At 44.1% G+C, this 19,241-nt stretch overlaps 1 long non-coding RNA gene across 1 annotated transcript in view; it reads right to left on the bottom strand.

Moving 5' to 3' along the window:
* Positions 1 to 1,939: 1,939 nt before the first annotated feature.
* The window catches only part of LOC116445956, a 20,181-nt gene continuing 2,879 nt past the window's right edge, over positions 1,940 to 19,241 (bottom strand). Inside the window, exons 2-3 of the long non-coding RNA XR_004240965.1 lie at positions 11,868 to 12,025; positions 1,940 to 10,382 (exon numbers count right to left, since the gene is read on the bottom strand). This is a non-coding gene — a long non-coding RNA (uncharacterized LOC116445956). The remainder of the gene's footprint in view (positions 10,383 to 11,867; positions 12,026 to 19,241) is intronic.

Raw genomic sequence — 19,241 nt, 5'->3', positions numbered from 1 at the left:
CTTAGAAATAAAGAGCATAAGGTCATTGGGAGCAAAATAGGTTCAGTTAAGCAAATGTAAGGGTATTTTCATTCCAATACACTCTCAGCAAATAATTTGGCTTAATATATTTAAGCTTTTATGAAATTTCTTGTTAGCTAAACTTATTTAACCTCTATTCGGCAGATATATCTCAGATTTCCTAGAAGGAGGTTGTAACTTGTGGAGCATATTGTACTAATTTGGTATAACTTTGAGAAATAAAAAACATGTGGCATTGTAATGAATAATATTATAATTTCTGACTTTCGTTCGAAAAACCTATCTCATTAACAGTACTACATTGAAATAGACCACCATCTTATCCCTGGCACAAAAATTCAAGGGAAAAGCAATCCATCTTATCAGAGCCTACCTTGGTAAATCTAATTCCATTCCAATAAATGAACAGTGCAAAGAGGATTGGAACTTACCAGGAAACACTGAACGAAAGGTCAGATTTGCAGCGAGCATAAATCAACATTCTTGCATGGCTTTAGTGATTTATGCCCATATATACTAGTCAAGAATCTGGCTCATTAACGACTGGATGAATTACGAATAGAGCATCAAGCAGCAGTTTGAGTCTTAGCACCTATTTCCTTGACTTGTTAGCTTAAATCAGATTCTAAATACTCTGAAGACTTTTTGTTCACTGTAGCTGAGGAGCAAGCTAGTGTGGAATTTGGTTAAATTCCCTCTCTTGAAAGCCCTCTTTTCAAGCAAGGTCTGTGCAGTGCTTCTAAACAGCTTGAGCAGAATGAATTGTTGTCAGCTTTTCCAATCCATACATTTCAGATTTTGAAATGTAGCCTTTAGGGCAACTTAAATAACGCAAAACCAGTTGATTGATTGTCCAAGGTTGCGATGACTTGGTGATGCTCAGCAGGAGATGATTTGGCGTTGCAGACTCACTCCCCTTTGAAGCACTCTACTCCAGATAGTGCTCTGTGAATGTTTAAAGAGCTGCAGCACACGGGAATTGGGCAGAGGAGGAGTACAGGGAGGAGCAAGCCCATGCTAGGATTTGTGCAGAATTGCAGGAGACCGAAAAATCATCTCAGAGGGTTTTACATCCGACATAGCTGTGCCAAGCTTTTCTTGGAGCAGGCATCCCACAAGCATTTGTGGATGGCCTAAGCCAGCACAGCTGCCGGGAGAAGAAACCTCTGCTCAGCCTGTATCTCTGGCTTATTTGTGCTGGCATCAGGATTTGTAGAATTGCGCAATAAAGCTGACTGGGAACCATCCAGCTGGAAACAAACCCAACAACAAGTTCGTTCCCCTGAGGCCACGGCTTTCAGCAGTGCAGCCAGACTTGTTCATTGAGCTCTGCTCTCCCAGCGGGCTGGAGAAGGAGGTTAAGGTCACTGCTTCGCAGAAGGACGCCTACCTGCCATTTTCCCTGTCAGATGGGCTCAAGTGCAGCTGGGACAATACATTCCAGGCCTGGAACACTTCCTTGGCCCGCAGTAGGGTGTGAGGGAGGAGGGAGAGGGACACGCAGGAGAGAAACCTGGGCCATAGGGAATCTCTGCTGATCGAAGACAGAGGAGATCATAGATCAAGCACTTCACCTTTGGGATCTTTGCCAGGCCCTGGCAAAGTCAAATTTGGTTTGCGAAACCCAAAAACTGCTCACAGGTTTTTTCCCCAGGGTATCGCCTGATGAATAATGAATGCTTTTGTGCTGTGCCATTCTCTCAATTTCCGTTGATTTACTAAAGTTGTCTGACTTAGACGGGTTTTGTTCTGTCACCTTGGTGTCTGTAGGCAGATCCTCTAAGAAAATCAAACTCTTGGATATCATTCACTGCCACAGGAAGTGCAAAATCACAGTGTTTACTGCATATTGCTAAAAGTGAAGAAAACCTCTGAAAAGAAACACCATTATTGATCAAAAAGGTCCTTTTAAACTTGCAAAAGTGCTCAAAAGTATTTTTATTGAAGCATTTGCAAGAACATGCGTATTTAGGAGCAGAATAGCCTAGTTGCAGGATTGTGCTATTTTATCTCAGAAACATAAAGGCAGATCTGTGGCTGGAAGGGAAACTGTGTGGAAAAGCAGCAGCCACTGCAACAAGCGGTGTTGATAAGCAAGCAGGAACTCCCTCATGGCATCCCTTGCCCGCCTGATCTTTTAGATGAATCAAATAGCAGAGGCCACTTCCACTTCCAGATGTAAAATCTCTCTTTCCTACAACCATAGGAGTTTTAGTCTTCATGTCTGTCTTAGCTAAATGCTCTTATTAATTCTGTTTCACTTGTATAAATTCCCTGGCAGTTTTCAGTTCAGTTAGTTAAATAAACCATAATTTCCTGCCTGAAATGTCAACTATTGTGGCCCAGGGTTCCCTAAGGGTCTCACTGCCTTTAGATCAGCTGCTTCACAATCTGAGCACATTCACCTCCTTCTTTAAAGCATTTTCTCTGCTTGTTTTTAACATGAGGACTTCCCCACACAGGAAATCCAAGTTTTAAAAGTAAAGATAATAGAGAAGTCATTCTCTTCAGCATCAAAGGGATTACAGGAAGCAGTGTAACTATGGCACTGAATTGTAGATTCAGCGAGAACCAGTTTATGTCACTGAAAGGAGACATCCTTTGGGATGATGGGGGGGTTTCAAATGGCTGAGGGACATTGCAAAGTTATGAGTCAATATTTGTACTCTCTCTTGGAAGTTGGAAGCCTCCACCATGTTACATCATCTATTTTGGCCTGTATTCCCAGGCTGCCTCCCTATATGGGTTTCTGGACCTCTGCTTTTTGATAAACAACTCCAAAGCCTTCTGAAGATCTTTGGACTTTCCTCTACAGGTGAGGAGGTCAGGGCTCCTTTATCAGGCAAACTGCTGACCCAACAACAAGGTGCAAATAGCTGCAGATTTTGAAGCTGCAGTCACAATCTTAACTCTTTTCTGAGAATTAGCATGCCAGAGGTGGGGAATGCATACCGTTCTTCCTGGTAAGTAACAGCTGAGGTAGTAATCTCTCCTATACATTGCAAATACTACTTAGCACTCAAATAGATAAATGCAGCTTTCTACCGAAGTGCTCCTGAAGGTGCTGCAGTGTTTGAGCAGTGGGGCAAAGGAACGGATCCCTTTTGGGTCGAATGCTAGAGAAATGCGGTGTCTGACATTGACTTTTCACTCTTAAAGCAGCTCCCAGTGTGGTTGTTAGCGCCGGGCTCAGCCGGGCTGCAGGTGCCCTCTCTCCCTGCCTCCCTTCGGATCCACACAACCTGAGCCTGGGAGCAAAGGCCACAGAGCTGCTGGCATGTTTTGAAATATGATACAGGCAGCAGCATTAATCCAAACATTGATGGCGGTTCTTACATAATGCAGTAGTGACACTGCACGCCAGGAGCACCAATATCTCTTTCTTAAACAGGGGAATGAGTGACTCTTGGACATTTTTCCGAATGCTCAGGTACACGAAGATTCCAGGCAAAGGCTGTCCTCCGGAGGGACCTGCGGAGTGCTTGGGGCCCGGGCCATAAAGCTGGGCAGCTCCCCATCCCCCTGTGTAGTAGGATAAGAAGGTCTTTCCCCCAGAGAAATCACCAGGCCTGGGTGTTGTCAGAATGGCCTCTCCCTGCTCCTCGCCCCCAGGTCCTTTCTTGAATGCGTTCAGTGATGAGCGTAGTGCAGACGAATTGTGATGGCTTGTTTATACGGTCAACATGTTCAGAATTAAAGGTCAAATCCCAAGGTCCTTAGTGAGGCAAAGCTCTTGGCCAGGTGTGTGTTTCACAACCTAGGCCACACTGGGTAACCAGTTTGTAGTGGGAAACCTCCCCGACTTCTGCAGTTACCTGAACAACACCTGACTTAAATTCTGTCACTGTAGAGGGTCCTGTCAGATGCAAAAAGATGACCTTCCTGATGCCTGCTCGGTATAAACTCTTGTCCCAAAGTTTTCCCAAAGCCCCCACAAAAGATCAAGCCACTGGATCTTCTAATTTATGCTTTTTGAATCTAAACCAATGAGAGTTCCTGATGAGCAGAGCAGAGGGTCCTCACAGGGCTGGGGAGCTCTCTGGGTCTGGCCATGCCTTCTCCTGCACTGCTCAGGGGAAGGGAGCTGTTGGTCTTTCTTTGCTGGTTTCTAGAAGAATTCAGTTTTCTCTACCTCACCCTAGCTGACTTCAATTTTATGTCACCTCCTGGCAGTTGTGAGCTGCTGTGATATTAAAGAAAACACACTCCAGTGACAACCTCTTTCTTTCCAAGCTTGAGTGTTAAAGAAGGTTTGCTTCTTCTTGAATTCTCCATGTCAAAAAAACCTCACCAAAATCCACTTAGAAGCCCTATCACTTTTGCTTGTAGAGAAAAAGATTTGAGGTCTTACATTGCTGTATAAATGAACATTATCAAATAAAAACTTGGTACTAGTTCTACTGGCATTGGAATTCAAGTCTGTGTCATGTGGGAGACTCGGCTTGAGGAATACCTGTAAGTACTTAGGGAAAATATTTATTTTTATTTGGAATAAAAGGAAAATTTTATGACCTGGCTTTGTTACAGAGAAATTTGTTACTGGAACTAAAACTGTGCTATGGACTTGCTATTGTCATCTCTTCTCATTCATCTTTTTACCTGAAACTTGAGGGAGAAAATCACTTACAACCAAGCTGGGCCATGTTCAAGCATTTGCTGATAATGCCTGGGGGAAATTCACAACTCTGACATTTAATGAGCACAGCCAATGGCTCTAAGAAGTTTGACTGGCTGCCAAATTGATATGTCTGTGTATCCCATCAGTGGCTGCTGTATCTCATTTGAGTTTGGGTGGTTTTTTCCCTCTGATCTCTGTTAAATTGATTTTTAGCCAGTTTGTTTGGCAATCGTGCTGAAGCACTGCAAAGTGGACACAAGATAGGAACAATGCTAAGCAACCAGATATAAAAAGACTGGAGCAATAAGAAAGCATATTTGTTTTTCACTGTTTAAATATGATTTACCAGCTGGGAAACCATCTTGCAGGATATACTGCAGTTCCATGAAACCAATCCAGAGCACAAACACATCACACAATGTGGTCTTCCAAACACACCTCCTGCAATACCCCTGCATGCAGGAAGCGATACAGCAGGAACAGATTAGGTGACAGTCACTGGAGACACACAGATGGGAACGAAGGACTGCCTAGGAGGACTGGGACATTATGAGACATAGATCAATTCTAGGTAGGGCTACATTTCGCCACGTGTAAGGGATCTCCATCCACCTGTCAGCAGCTGCTCTGAGATCCTGTGGTATCAGCAGAGCACTGGCAGACCCAGGTCAGAGCTGGATGAAGAGAGAGATGAGAAAAGTGCCAGGAAAGAGGTGATGAAGACAGGACTTCAGCTGATCACCTGGAGTATTGCATAAATGCCCCAAAATTAGGGGCTCTAAGTACAAAATTAAGACCCTAAATATCGGCAGCTAAAAACCTTAAAGCCCTGCTGTGGTGGATCATGACAGATATTGCATTGTTCACAACTGGAGCTGCAGAGCCTGGCCCTTCTCTGCTGTACTGTTGGGCTCCCCTACAGTAGCCAAAACCTTCTGCCTCCCCTCAGTGATGAGGGAGATGGGGACTGTCAGAGAGCGAGGAAACACAGGCTACCTTCTGCACCACTATTGATTTTACTGATGAAGCTTCTTGGACAAGTAACTTTAGCTCAACATCACTTAAAAAAATTCAGAGAAGCCCATTAATGGCAGAGGTCTCTGCTGCATCCCCTCCCTACTGCCTGGCATCCTTCCGGTCAGTAAGTCAACAGTAAATGTTGCCTTTCCTTGCCAAATCCAAACCCTTCATGCTTTTCATATGAAAGCTTCTCCTTTTCCTGGTCTGAGAAAGAGAATATACCAAGCAGAACAGTATAAATTGCATTACTAGGTGGGATAGCATCTCCCAGACCTGCCAGTCAGGAAACTGCTCCTAGTTACAGGATTAGAAAGTAGCTCCTGAAGCAGCAGGTCATTAATTGGCCTTGCTCTGGCCTCTCCTGCATCTGCTTTGACACATGTCCAAGATCAAACACCTCCACTGCCACTATTTTAGCCCTTCACTCCTTCAGCCTTTACCCCACCTCTTAAAGCTGTCCTGTCCCTCTTGTCCCAACACCCTTGCTCAGTAGCTGCTCTCCTGCCTCTTCCAGGCCACCTCTTCAGCTCAGCTATCCAGAGGAGAGCAAGGAGGGAGTCAGGAAAACACTGTCCCTGCCACAGCCAGTCCAACTGGAAAGATCCCTGGCTGCTCCCTGACCTGCCCCAGGGCAGTGACCTCTGCTCAGGGTTTGCAGACCCCACCTGGAGCTCCTCTGACCCAGCAAGGTGGGACAAACCCTGTACAACGCAGCCCTGGCTTCAAGGGCTTAGGTGAGGTTACTTCCACCATCACGGAGTTAACAGATCTTCTCCAGTGCTGTTTTATACCTGATGGTCAGAAAGTTTTAGGGATAAAAATGGCTATTTCCCCACTCTTGGAAAGGAGAGAATTTTTACTTTGCTTTGTAGGATTTATTTCTAGGCTCGTGACTTTGCAAGAAAAAGAATCGATCGAAATCGCATCATTCTGATTCCCATCACATCCTTTTTGTTCTTTTCCCTCTTGACTTTAGAGGCTGCTATTTTAATAACTGTTTGCAGTTGAAATCAATGCCATGCAACACTGAAAAGGCTGAAATCCTGGCTTTTCTGAGGGAAAATATTTCCCCACACATCCCTATGGGAGAGATCAGAGTTCAGCCATGTGTCCAGCAGCTCGGGATGATTCTTGGAGATGCTTCATCTTGTCTCCTTCCCCATGTTGCTCTGGACATGGTAATTCACAACAACAGCCTTCCATGCCTCCAGGAGTGTGATGAAGTACAGGGGCTTCAAAGAGCTGAGGTACAGGGGAATGTGGTGGTTAAAGGCTGCTGTGTGTTTTACATTTGTGTGGTCTATTTTTAGCAGCTGTGGTTGCTGTGTATTGCAGCCCTAAGCCACCTCTGAACTTACAGTCACAAATATGAAACCGAAAAACAAATTAATTGGATCCACAGACTGGCCAGAAAGGAATCCTCTCTCAATATTTATGGACTAAACAAACATAAACAACTGTAAACATGTCTTTTTGTTCTCTGTGGCTTAACACAGGCCTCATCTGCTGCTGATCCTTTGGCTGTACAGTAAAACATCCCAGCATCTGTGCTGTGAGTGGTTGTTGCTGGGACTTTAAGGGTTTTTAGGTCAGCCCCACAAAAATGTTAAGGCTGTTACAAAGCGCTAGGGCTGACTGCCAGGCTTTGCACCTCTTCTTTTGTGCTTGAACTCTTTTTTCACTTAAATCTTTGTTATGTCAGTGTACCTGTGCTGAAATTAGTTGCTTGAGCATAGTTGCTTGTGATTTGCATCAGTGAAAGTCAGAAGAGCATCAGTCCACTTGTGCTCTGTTTTCTTGGCCAGCTTGAAGGAGAGTCAACCCAAACCAACACACTTCTGTAGCTGGTGAAGCAATGCAGTATCTCATCTTACAGGTTGCTCTGTTCCTTTTGTTCTTTGCTGTCTGTGCATGCAGAGAGGCTTTTTCCCATGTTTGCTATTTGATTTTATGTTTTCTCCTGCCCAGTCTGACTGCCTTTGCTTTTCAGTTACTGTTTCTCAGAATGGTTCCAACCCCTCTCTTTTGCCATCTCAGAGGAAAGGCACAATTGCATTATTGTACTGAGTGAATGCATTTTCTCATACATGTAGCTGAATGGGAGATTATTTAAATATCTTAAACACTCTCCTAATTGGAATAATGACGTGCTAGGAATGGGAGTCTGAGGAGAATTTATATTCAGGCTCCAGAATTTCAGTGAATGAGTAATCAACACTCCATTACTTTCTACAAGGTTAAACAAATTTTTTTAAAAACAAATGGTTACTGTAAAAACACCATTTGACTGCACTAAAACAAACAAACAAACAAACAGAAACCCAAGTATGGGTATTCCTGGTGATCTTTAGATCACGTGAGAGCTTTGTGGATCCCTTGGCAAAGGAGAAGCTGACTTGAAATGCAGCTGGCTGGTGCCTCAGGGCTGCCCACCAGCCTCTGCCCTGTGCTTGCCCCATTCATCCTGTCACTACTCACCTTGTGCTATGCTGGTGCTGGTGTCAACACCAGCACTCCAAAGCCAATGCTCCGAGCCAGATCTGGGGGTGATTTGGGTTAAAAAATAACCCCGCAAAGTGTGTTTGCTTGTCTCTGCGTGAGTGTTTGAGAGGCTCCATTTCCCTGTGTGATTCATGGAAAGGCTGTACCAAGGTCTGTGCTGGCAGGAGGGCAGGCAGGAGCAAGGGGGAAACGGAGCAACCCCAGGGGAGAAAAATCTCTCTGACTGATATTGCTGCCAAATATTGTATCTTCTGAAGTCACTGCCTTAGACCAGAGCAGTCGCATTGGTGCCTGTAGCCTGTACTTTAGCAAGGCTGGCCTGTGGTTACATCTTTGCTTATTCTAATCAACAGGCTGGTCATTTTCTTGGCAGTTTATTGCTATTTATAGCAATAATATAGTCAATTATATGCAGTTACTCAGAAGTCAGTGTGTAGTGGTCCAATGTAATCTATTTTCTATATGAAATCTAATTTTCCTGTCATCCTGCATATTCACAATAATTACATAACACTCTTAATCATTTACCTAGAAGAGCCTTTAAGCAGTTCTGAGTGATTACACATTGTTCCCACTACTCTCTTTTGCATCCTCCAGTACTATTCTTTTCTTTTCACTATTTCTTTCCTGCCAATTGTTTCTGTAATTAATTTCATTGGGCTTGATCTGAAGCCCATGGAGGTGAATGCACAGACTGTCATTAACCTGAACAGGCTGCAGATAAGACCTCCTGTAAATGCTTTAATAGGCACAGGTCAATGACTTGAAATGCAGAACACCTGTTTTAATCTGTGTTTCTATTGCTGTTTCAGCTTGCTCCGTCAGGTATTTATGCAGAAATGCAAACTCTCCTAGGCACAACACTGGGAATTAGAAGTCTACACTACATTTATTACAGCAGTACTTAGAAATGCCAAGCACAGCACAGGTTGCCCTGTGCCTCACTCAAGCACCCAGCAAGAGACAGATGGAGAGAGACAAACAGGTTTGTGGCAGAACTGAGGCTTAAATCCAGGTAATGTTAGCTGCAAGTTTAATGTCTGTTCTCCTCCCTGCTCCCAGTTAGGCCTCTTGTTCTGCTGAGGCACAACAGCACATGTACCTGTGCAGGTGCAATATTCTCGAATCTTGTCTGCCTGACACAGGACACAGGAGGCAGAATATGAATCCGAAAGGAAGGGCTGACTCTTGGGTGTTTCCATCAACCCTGATGCCCTTTGCTTGCACAGCAGTAATTACGGACTCTGTCACAGACAGCATGAATGAGTCTTTCTAGTGTCTCCTTGATAAGAAGATGCTGGAAGAGATCATGTGCATGTCTCACAGAACTCTAACTTTCCTAATCCTTTTGCAATTCCACTTTTCAGCATTATCAGATGCACTGCAATACCCAGCCTTGGAGGAACGGCTTGAGCTGAAGGGACTTTTGCTGCCCAGTTTACAGATCTTGCTTGAAAGTAGCCACCTGTGACCAAGGGTAGTAAAAACATAAAAAATTCCAGCTCAACTTGGAGCAAATCCTTGTTCCCACTAATTACTTAAAACATGAGTGCTAGTGCACTGTCCCTGCTGGAAAATATACCACGCTCTCACGTTACGAGAATTAACTACAGAGTTAGTTTAACTGCTAAAAGAGTTGTATTTTTTTCACAGCAGCATCATGAACACACATGAGTTATTATGAGGTGAAAAACAGGCACTCAGCAGCAGACCCTGAAGTCAGCAGTTCTAGACAGACATCTGAGCTGACCTCAGCAAAACTACATTGTCGTCTTCTGACTGTTTCCACCTCATTAAAAAAAAAATAACATTAACCATCCAGAAGCTTTAAAAACTAAAAGCTTAAAAACCCCCCACCAAACCCTATTTTTAGAAATTAATATGTCTCAAATCTCTTCTTTAAGTTTCTCAAACATTTGTAATTCACCCATTGATCTAAATGCAGATTCAGTTATTTATGCTGGATTTATTGTACATTATGCTCTGGCCACTTGCTGACTCTCTCTCAGAGACTACATGAACTTTGGTGACAAACAGAGCTTCCTCTGTGCCAAACAGGAAAAATTTAAAACTATTTATCTGATATGACAGTATTGATAATAGCACAGAGAAGCACTTTGGACTTCTCCTAAAGGGCAGACTGATCTTCATTATCTTCTGTTTGCATTTGTTTTTGCTCCATGGAAGAAAGATTAGGAGACAGCCAGCTCAGCTTGGTGTTCTGCAAGAATATAGAAGATGATAACTGCAAGGATACATTACTTACTTGATCAGTAAGAGTGACTTTGGAATGCAGTCTAACTTGCTTTCTGAATAATTGTCTTAGACTTCAGTTCCCAAATGCTGCCTAACTCTCAATTGTCCAAATAAGGATTTTTAAATTACTTGCCTCCTACAGCTGATTAGTAATAGGGACAGAAATTTGTAGGCAACATCCAGATTTTCCTTTGTGAAATATTTTTCCTTCTTTCACTAAAAATCTTCAATTGTCTAAATAAAAATCCCAGTGTAGGCACCTCAGTTTTGCAGAAGGTGAGACACAGGACAAGCAAAAGGATGATGGAGATCACGCAGATTGTGCAAGTTGTATTGCATACTACAGTTGTATTCTTTCCTAAAATGAAAAGTGCTTGCTAGAAAGCAATCCTCTGGTAAGGCAGTCAGAGACAGTCAGGCCAAGAAGGGAATCACCAGTAACCAGATTTTTATGTTTCTCAGGGCCTGAAATTGTTTTTCAAAGACAGCAGTTAATGTCAGCTTTGCCTACTTCTGATCTTGTTCCTAACATTCCGCTGTATTTTGCCCACAGACAAATGTTTGAAGCTTGGAGATTTTTAAGGGATAGCTCTAGAGGAGCTGGAAAAAATCCCAAATGAGTTTAAAATATTTCCATACTTGACAGAACAAAATTAATGATTGAATTACCTCACATCCCCAAGTTCCTAGAACAGAGCCTTTACAGGGCAAACATGACCTTTATGGGGCAAACATTTCTCTGCCTGCTGTTGTGGGAGTGTGAGGTGTGTTGGGATGCAGTCCAGCAAGCCTGGTGCTAGCCTGGTGCTACCACCCTGCTGCTCAACCTAAAACCTCTTCTTGCCTTCACTCTCTGCTCTTGGCACCTGTGCTAAAGCCCTGGTGCAGATGGAAAGGGCAGGTGCCAGCACCAGCATTTCCCCTTCCCATCAGGACGCTCATGCCCTCTATTTGCAGCCCTTGTGCAGATGTGGGAACCACAAACTCTACAGTGCTTTGAAGTCTAATGGCTTGGTAGCACAGTGAGATGTTAAAAAGCCCACTGAGTCTGTTGGGAAAATCCTTGTCTTTGAGGCTGCTATCACAGGCATTTATGGTAAAGAAATGCTGGCCCAAATTCGAGGCTATGCCTTCCAGATTGGCAGCTGAAAACAGGTGAAGCAGAGGGGCAGCGTGGCTGACCAGGAGCTCTTCCCAAGCTTTGTACTGCAGCACCCAGAACATTCACAGACTGAAAAAAATGCTATTACAGGTAAGGGGGCAATGCTAATAAATTTCCTAAGCACCTCTCCAGTCTCTCCTTTCCTGGTGAGTTGGCATACTGGCAGTGTCTGAAAGGAACCAAACATGGATCCTGCCTCACTTCTCCTTTCTGAACATCCTTCTGATCAGAATGAGCAACGAGTGTCACCCCAAATGGCTGGATGGGTGTGTGTCTGTCTGCACTCACCTGCTGAAAATGGCCACCATGCGGTTCTGGCAGGAGGAGACTGGAGTCACCACGTTGGGAGCAGGAGTTCCCAGGCTGGGCCATGGTGTGACCAGCAGTGCTGAACTGCACTGCTGGCAAAGTTCACAGAGCCTGACAGCCCAGGAGGAGAGAAAACCCTAGGGGAGAGAAAGCAAAACAGAACAAAAATCACTGCAAGTGGAAGGGGTGTGCAAAAGCTTCCTTACGTGGGCTGGTAGCTGCTGCCTCATGCCTTCATCCAAGGGCACCTGGGGCTCAGAAAGTCCTTTCCACCACTGATTTTGTCCTCTCCAGCAGCCCCTGACTGTGTCATACAGGTTCCTGCCTGCCATGGAGACAGTGTGTTGGTCTTGGACAAGGGGCAGCCTCTGACATTTGGGCTGGGGATCATCCCTGTGCTCCAGAGTAGGGTCTGCACTATAACTCTGCACATGAGCAGGCGCCTCCCCATTGCAGTGGCACCTTCCCATGGGGACTCACTCACAGTTCTCCCTGGGCTTCTTGCAGGTTCTTAGCAGAGCTGTGGGCTGACACATCAAGTTGGAAGGGATGGTGGAAAGGCTTGAGAGGTCTAAGGAACCCAGCATGGCCACAGGATAACGGACCAGCAGTAAGTTTGTTGGAAAAATCAAGCCCAGCTGCTTACTTCTACTGGTTTTACTGAGTCAGATCTGGATGAGTTTGTAACATTCTGCTCCTCCATTTCCTTGTCTTAAACATGAACATTTTGTTTCAGGACATGAAAAGGGAGTGGGGTTTGGGTGCTGAAATTTCAGAAAGAACGAAACACAGTGCCTTGTCTTTCCAGTTCTTCATAATTACTTGGCTTTCTGGGTCTTCCCTGGGGGACTCTTCACTTCCTTCTGCCAATTGCATACAGAAATTAATTACTCTGATTCATATCCTGGACCCTGGCACCTGCTAATTAGGTGTCCATATGGGCCACAAGTGGGTATGTCTTACATAGGGCTTCCAGAACTCATCCCAGAAATGTAAAGTGAGGATTTTCTCCAGTGCCAAAGTTCACTCAAAAACTTCCCTCCCTCATTTCTCTACCTCAAGCTACTCATTGCCCTGCTCCTGGACCTCTCCAGCCCTAAAGGTTTTCTTTTTAGCATAGCAGAGCTCCACAGAGACTTACATGGGCACAATTACGAAATCAAGGAAAGAAGCAGGAACAGCGAGGAGACAAGTGTCTGTCCTCACTGAGCCTCTGCAAAGGACTTTTAGGTTCCAGTGCTGTCTCCTGGGCTCCTGTATCTAAGCTTTGGCAAGACTGTAGAGAACACAGCAATTCAAAGAATGTCTCTTAAGTGTTTAATGCTCTCAGGAGAACCTGTCTGAGCCATACACAATTTTATGGCACAGCCTGTGGCTGTTTCCAGTGGGCCACGGAATGCACGAGGGACAGACCACTCTGTGTTACTTTGACACTGGTTTTGGTTCCTCTCAAGCTATTCTGGGGGTCTTTCCTGCTGACTCAACAGCTCTTGGGATTCCTGTCTGTATCTGAGGAAAAACCAGTCGCTGATTCAGCTGTGGCTCTCTCAGGAAGAGGAACCTGAGTTTTGGTTTTGAGGAGGCAGGCCAGCCTCCAGGAGCCTTCGCCTGTTCCCAGGGGAACCCCAGAGCCAGGAATGAAGACAGAGCACAAGTTTTGGTTTCAATTCTCTTTTTAAAACTAGTGCCTTTTCAAAAACAAGTTGCCATAGTGACAGGGAACTGTGGCACCATTGTGAAGGTCCAAAAAGCCCCGGCTGGGTATTAGCCAGAAATTCAGTAGTGCGGCCAGCTCCGGAGCAGCCTTCCCTAGCCCCTGCTGTGCTCACAGCAGGGCTCTGCTTCAAACACCTTCCTGCCCACCAGCCACACTTTTAGCTGCCTGTGGGCTGTGCTACTCCTGAGCACTAGGGCTTAATCATAGGTGAAATGATGTTTGTCCAAAAAAGGAATATGCTTTGGTTGTGTTTAGCCCTTTCCTCTAATGGGAAAAGCCAGATTTGAAGACAGCTTTCAACCATTGTTTCCTTTTGCAGAATGGTGCAGAAACCATGAAATGTGCTCATGATCATCCATCAAGTCAGCAGAGGAGCCCAGCTGAAAGCTCAGGTCCTATTTAATGCTTCTTTATTGGAACATGCTGCCTCTCACCTTCCCTTTTGCTATCTGTCTTATGGGGTACTTCCACCCATGCTATAATCCAGACTTCCCAAAAGGGCCTAGGAACTCTCACACAACCATATTGTTGTCCTGGTCCTCACCACAACACGCAAGAAGTGTTCCAGAGAGAACATCCTCGCTGCTGGGCTCAGTGCCAGGTGGTGGAGGTGACAGACACCACCACTTCCTCACAGTGCTCTGTGGCCCTCATCCTTCGTTATCTGCTGGATTATATTGCAGTCTGTAGTATGCAAAGAAATAAAACCACAGCACTCTTACAAGTTAAGTCTCAGGTAAAGTTACAGGCACCTGCCAAGTGCTTGTGTTACCTGTGGCTTTTAGGTAACGTGCATCATGCATGTGTAGGAGGCAGAGAAAAGGGTAGTTGTGCTATTTGTACAGATCTCAGGAAGCCTTTCAGGAGGTCTGAACTTAACGTCTTTCCTCAGGAATAGCTGGGACCGTGGGCTTCAGTGAGGGTGTCTGTGTGCCATGCAGAGTGCAGAGCCAGCCTGCCAGGCGGGGTGAGGACGCCTGCCCAAGTGACACAGGGATGTAACAGCCCCGGCAGGAGCCACTGTGCATGTGGCAATTCCAGAACAGAACCCTGGCACTGAGGGCAGGGCACCAGCCTGACTCAAAGCATGCACCAGCCACCTCCTCCCACCCCAAACCAAGCACTATTATCCCTTTCAGTTTTATGAAAAACTATAATTTTTCTTAAACATTTAACAATCATTGTTCCCTTCCTACTCCTCCTATTTTTGCCTGTGTATCCATGCGACACTTTTGGAGCTGAGATCACACGCAAGAAAACAGAGTGAAAATGGCAACTAACGTAGTTTTTGAGAGAGAAGATGTTTGGCTTCCTGTTAAACCATTGGAAATGGCATACCCAAACAATAAATTGTCCTGGTGCAAGACCTTAATTCAGATGAAAAAGACCAAGTTCCATAGAAAAGAAAAAAGAGAGGCATGTTTGGACCAGTTCTTATGCCAGTATTTTCAGTGTAAGGGTAGATGTACTGCACCAAGCTAAGGGTTTGTCTATCCTAAGACTGCCAGTGCAGCCCCAGAAGAAGCCAAGAGGCCAGACATATTTGCTTTGTATTTCCCAGCTTCCAGCAACCAGCAGCTCAGGAAATTCATCAGACAGAGGTGAAACTGTGTCTATATTGGCAGGGCAAGCTGAATAAAATAAGAACTGTGTATGTCTTGAAAATTAATCATCAGGATTCACCAAAACTTGAGAAGCGCACCAGTCTGACTTGTGATTGTGAGTGAAGGTACTGTTTTAGGAAGGTACTTCCTGCAGGAGACAAATTTTTCCCTTGCTTCCTCAAGACCTTCAGTTGACCCCACTAAATTGTTAAAATTCCATTAGAAAGTGGCTGCTGGGAACATGTGCAATAAATAGCTGCTAAGATCAATGGCAGTCTTGCTGATTTAAAATCAATGTATTGCTTGCTGACAGTGCTGGCAGTGTTTTCCTCTGGGAAATGTAACAGCAATTGGCTTTAAATAAACATAGTGGTAAAAAACTTTATCTGAACTCATTAGTGACTCAGACTGATTTTAGAGTAATCCAGAAAATGCCTGTTGCCCACAGACAAGACTTGGAAGGGATGAGTGACTTTGGAGACTGCCATTTATGGTGGGCCACTGGAAAGCATCCTGGAACGGAGCAGAACTTCTGAAAATGCTCTCTGAAAATTAGATACTTAGGGTACCTAGACCATGGTCTCTGAAAGCCACCAGTCACTTTTGAAAACATGACATGAACAGCATCAGGTTACTATGGCTCTAATGACCACCATCCACCTTTTCCAGGCCAATTCCTTGTTCCCCTCCCAGCTTCTGGCTGGCCTTCATCCCATGTGACACCATGCATTCATGATGGAAATAAGCCTACCAAAACCTAAAGTGCCACCACAAGTTGGTCTCATCCTCCAACCACCAGCAAGCAGCTTTGGCCCGAGTTGGGATCCTCTCCCTCTTCTTCCTTAAACCTTCTCCCCCACCATAAGTTGATTGCTTTAATGAAAATAGGCATGAAAGCATTTGCCCTGCCTACATTCTGTTTTGTAACCTAATAATTTAATTGCATCATGCTTTTTCCTACAAATCATCTGATGATGATTCCCAGGACAAGCCTTTACCTCTTTTCCTGCATGTTTTAATACTTCAGCTATTACTACCTCCTGCTTGTAGATATCACTAAATCACAAGGGGATTGGTCACCAGATAAATCAGAGCTCTTTTTGGTGAGTTTCTAACCCGGTACCTGAGTAAGAAACAGAAACTGTAACCACATCAGAACTCTGCAGTCAATGCCTACAGACTGTCCAAAAGGCACAGGCAAGGACAGAGTGCAGGGTATTTGCCCGACATGTGAAAAAATAGATCAAACACACAGAACTATCTTTAAAAACCAGTGATCAAGAGGTTGAGAGCTTATAAGTAAAATTCAGGGGCAAGCCAACAAAGGAAACCTCATGTTTGGTCTTCCTGCAGGGCACCAGCGCAAGGGAAGCTGTTGATGAAGATTTTTACTTTGACCCCAGGAAATACTGTGCTCCCATGCTCTGATCCTGCTGGGGCACTCCTTGGTACCTCTTGGAAAAGCAGCACAGTAAGCTGTAAGCAATCCAGCCGACTCTTGGAGGGTGTTGAGGATGATTTCTTAATCCAGGTGACAAACAGCTTGACCAGAGGAGAATCATTACCAGTCCTGTTGCTTATCAACGGGGATCAGCTAATTAGAGAGGACAAAACTGGTGATAGATCGGACTGCAGCGATCCCGCCCTGGTGGAATTCACAGTCTTGAACACCTCTCCTGTGAAAAAAAGCTGAGGAAAGTTGGGTTTTTTCAGCTTGCAGAAGAGAAGGCTCTAGGGAGATATTACTGCTGCCCCTTAGTTTATAAGAAATATGGAGAAAGACTTTTTACTGAGGCCTGTAGTGATAAGAGAAAGGGCAGTGGTTTTAAACTGAAACAGAGTGGACTTAAATTGAATATACAGAAGTTTTTTTTTTTAATGATTAGAATGGTTTTGAACAGGTCCAGAGAAGTGGTGGACGCCCCAAGATGGGAAGTGTTTGAAGTCAGGAAGAATGGGCCTTTGAGCAACCTCATATAGTGGGAAGTTCCCTGCCCATGGCAGGGACTTTGGACTAGATGATCTTTAAAGGTCCCTCCCAACCCAAATCATTCTATGGTTCTATGATAAACTGTAAACATTTTAGATTTTGTGATTTACTTCCATGTTGTAGAATATAATATTTTTTTTTAAATGGAGACTGTTTTTCCTTCTCTATTAATGTTTTTTTATAAGATTATAATGTACTTGTTTTGATGGTGACTAGGATATAAACCAGTCACAAACAAGCAAACTCTCATAATGGACCTGCACTCTGGATCCTTCTTAGCTATACACATACTCATCCCTAGAAATACTAACTTTTCCATAAACATGGACACACACAGAGAGCATTTATTAAGTCCAAACAGCAAAGTGGTTTTAAGCCTGAGAAGAAAACTTTCAAATACAAAGCCTATAAATAGATATGTTGCCTTTCTGGTTCAGTAAATAGCCTGAAAAAGTGACTCTCAGGAGACATGAATTTGCAGTGTCCCCCCCTTTATTTCACTGAGATGTTAATTCTGCTGTCTAAATTTAATACTTTATTGTCAGTATGGAATTGCCATCACGAGGGAAGCAAAGGCACTTTCTGCATTTCTTTAGAGACCAGGAAATAAATCTGTACAGAAAGAAAACAGCCCAGTATCTCCTCACGTGAAGAAGAAAGCACCAGGTTACTTGACACGAAAAGCATCAGGAACTTGTGCAATGACTAGTACACAAACCACAAACAGGTCCAGACAAGTTTTGATATGACAAAATGGAAAGCCACACTGGATGTATCCTGCAGCAGCTGACATGGACACTGCTGCCCCAGGAACTGGGATGCTGTGTTTAGAGCAGCAGCAAGAAAACTGGCTCAGGAGCATCTCACAGAGATGAATTCAAATAAAACTTCTCCAGCCCTTAATAGTACACTTGTTTTCTGGTTCTTGAGTAGTTTAATTCCCAGTCACTTTTGTATTAATAGTAAATCTGAAAGTGCAAAACAAAGCACATGTCTCCATGACCCACTGACAGAGCCCATTCCCTCAGAGGGAGAGAAGACACGAGCCCTCATTCCAGAGGCACCTGAATGTGAGAAACGTTTTGCAGCTCTTCCAGCCATTGCTGGAGGTAGGACAACCTCCCTGCATAATAAAACACACTTCTCTTGCTGTCTTTTCTCCCCCTGCACACCACAAACATGGCCCAGCAGAAGTATTTTCAAGCACAAACATGCACAGAAATACTTAATGCTTTGTGTTGCTATACCAACCCCCATAAATTTATGCTCATGTAATTACTGCTCTCTGTTTGCCTACTGACAGTGAGTTAAAAATACACACACCCCCCAAATTAGAACTGGTTTCTATTTTTGTTCAATTCCTGAAGTTGATACAGAAGAAATGTTGTGATGAGCCACATGAGATCCCTCTTGCCTGCACTAGTCAGGACAGGAGACGGCAAACACTATCAATAGAAAAACCTCACCAAAAGCATGGCATGCACAGACCAAGACAAATTTGACTGTGTTATGATGGCATCAATCCTGTATCCCTTCTCCTTTCCTCATCTGATGCTTGGTGTTTCTACAGCAGAAATGGATTTGAGCTGGGTCTTTTCTATCAGAGCCTGCATTTTAAACAGAATGTAAAATCTTTCTGCAATAACCAAGTTCCTAGTTTATATTCAAAGGTACTCCTACCTTAGACTACATGTAAATATTTCTGTTATTTAGACAAAATGTAAAATGATATGCAAACCATTCTGTTCTATCCAAATTCCTAATTTATACTCCGAGGTGTCTCTCACTTACACGGAACTACTTACCATTGATGTAGCACTTATTTCTGTAGTAGAAATATGGACGTAGTCCATGAATAATCTTGCAAGTCACATGAAATTAATTTTAAATAAACAACAACAAATTTTCAGCTTATATCCAGTTTGTAAAATCTTTGTCATATGAGCCATGTCTTTATTACATACAAGTACCCTATTTGCCATTTAAGCTTCTGAGTCCCTATTTTTTGTGGAAGGAACTGTCTGGAAATCCCATAAGGCCAA

The sequence above is a fragment of the Corvus moneduloides genome, chromosome 6 (genome assembly GCF_009650955.1).
Source record: "Corvus moneduloides isolate bCorMon1 chromosome 6, bCorMon1.pri, whole genome shotgun sequence".
NCBI lineage: Eukaryota > Metazoa > Chordata > Aves > Passeriformes > Corvidae > Corvus > Corvus moneduloides.
Note: the sequence above shows the minus strand (reverse complement) of the source record. Positions and strands in the feature narration are given on the sequence as shown.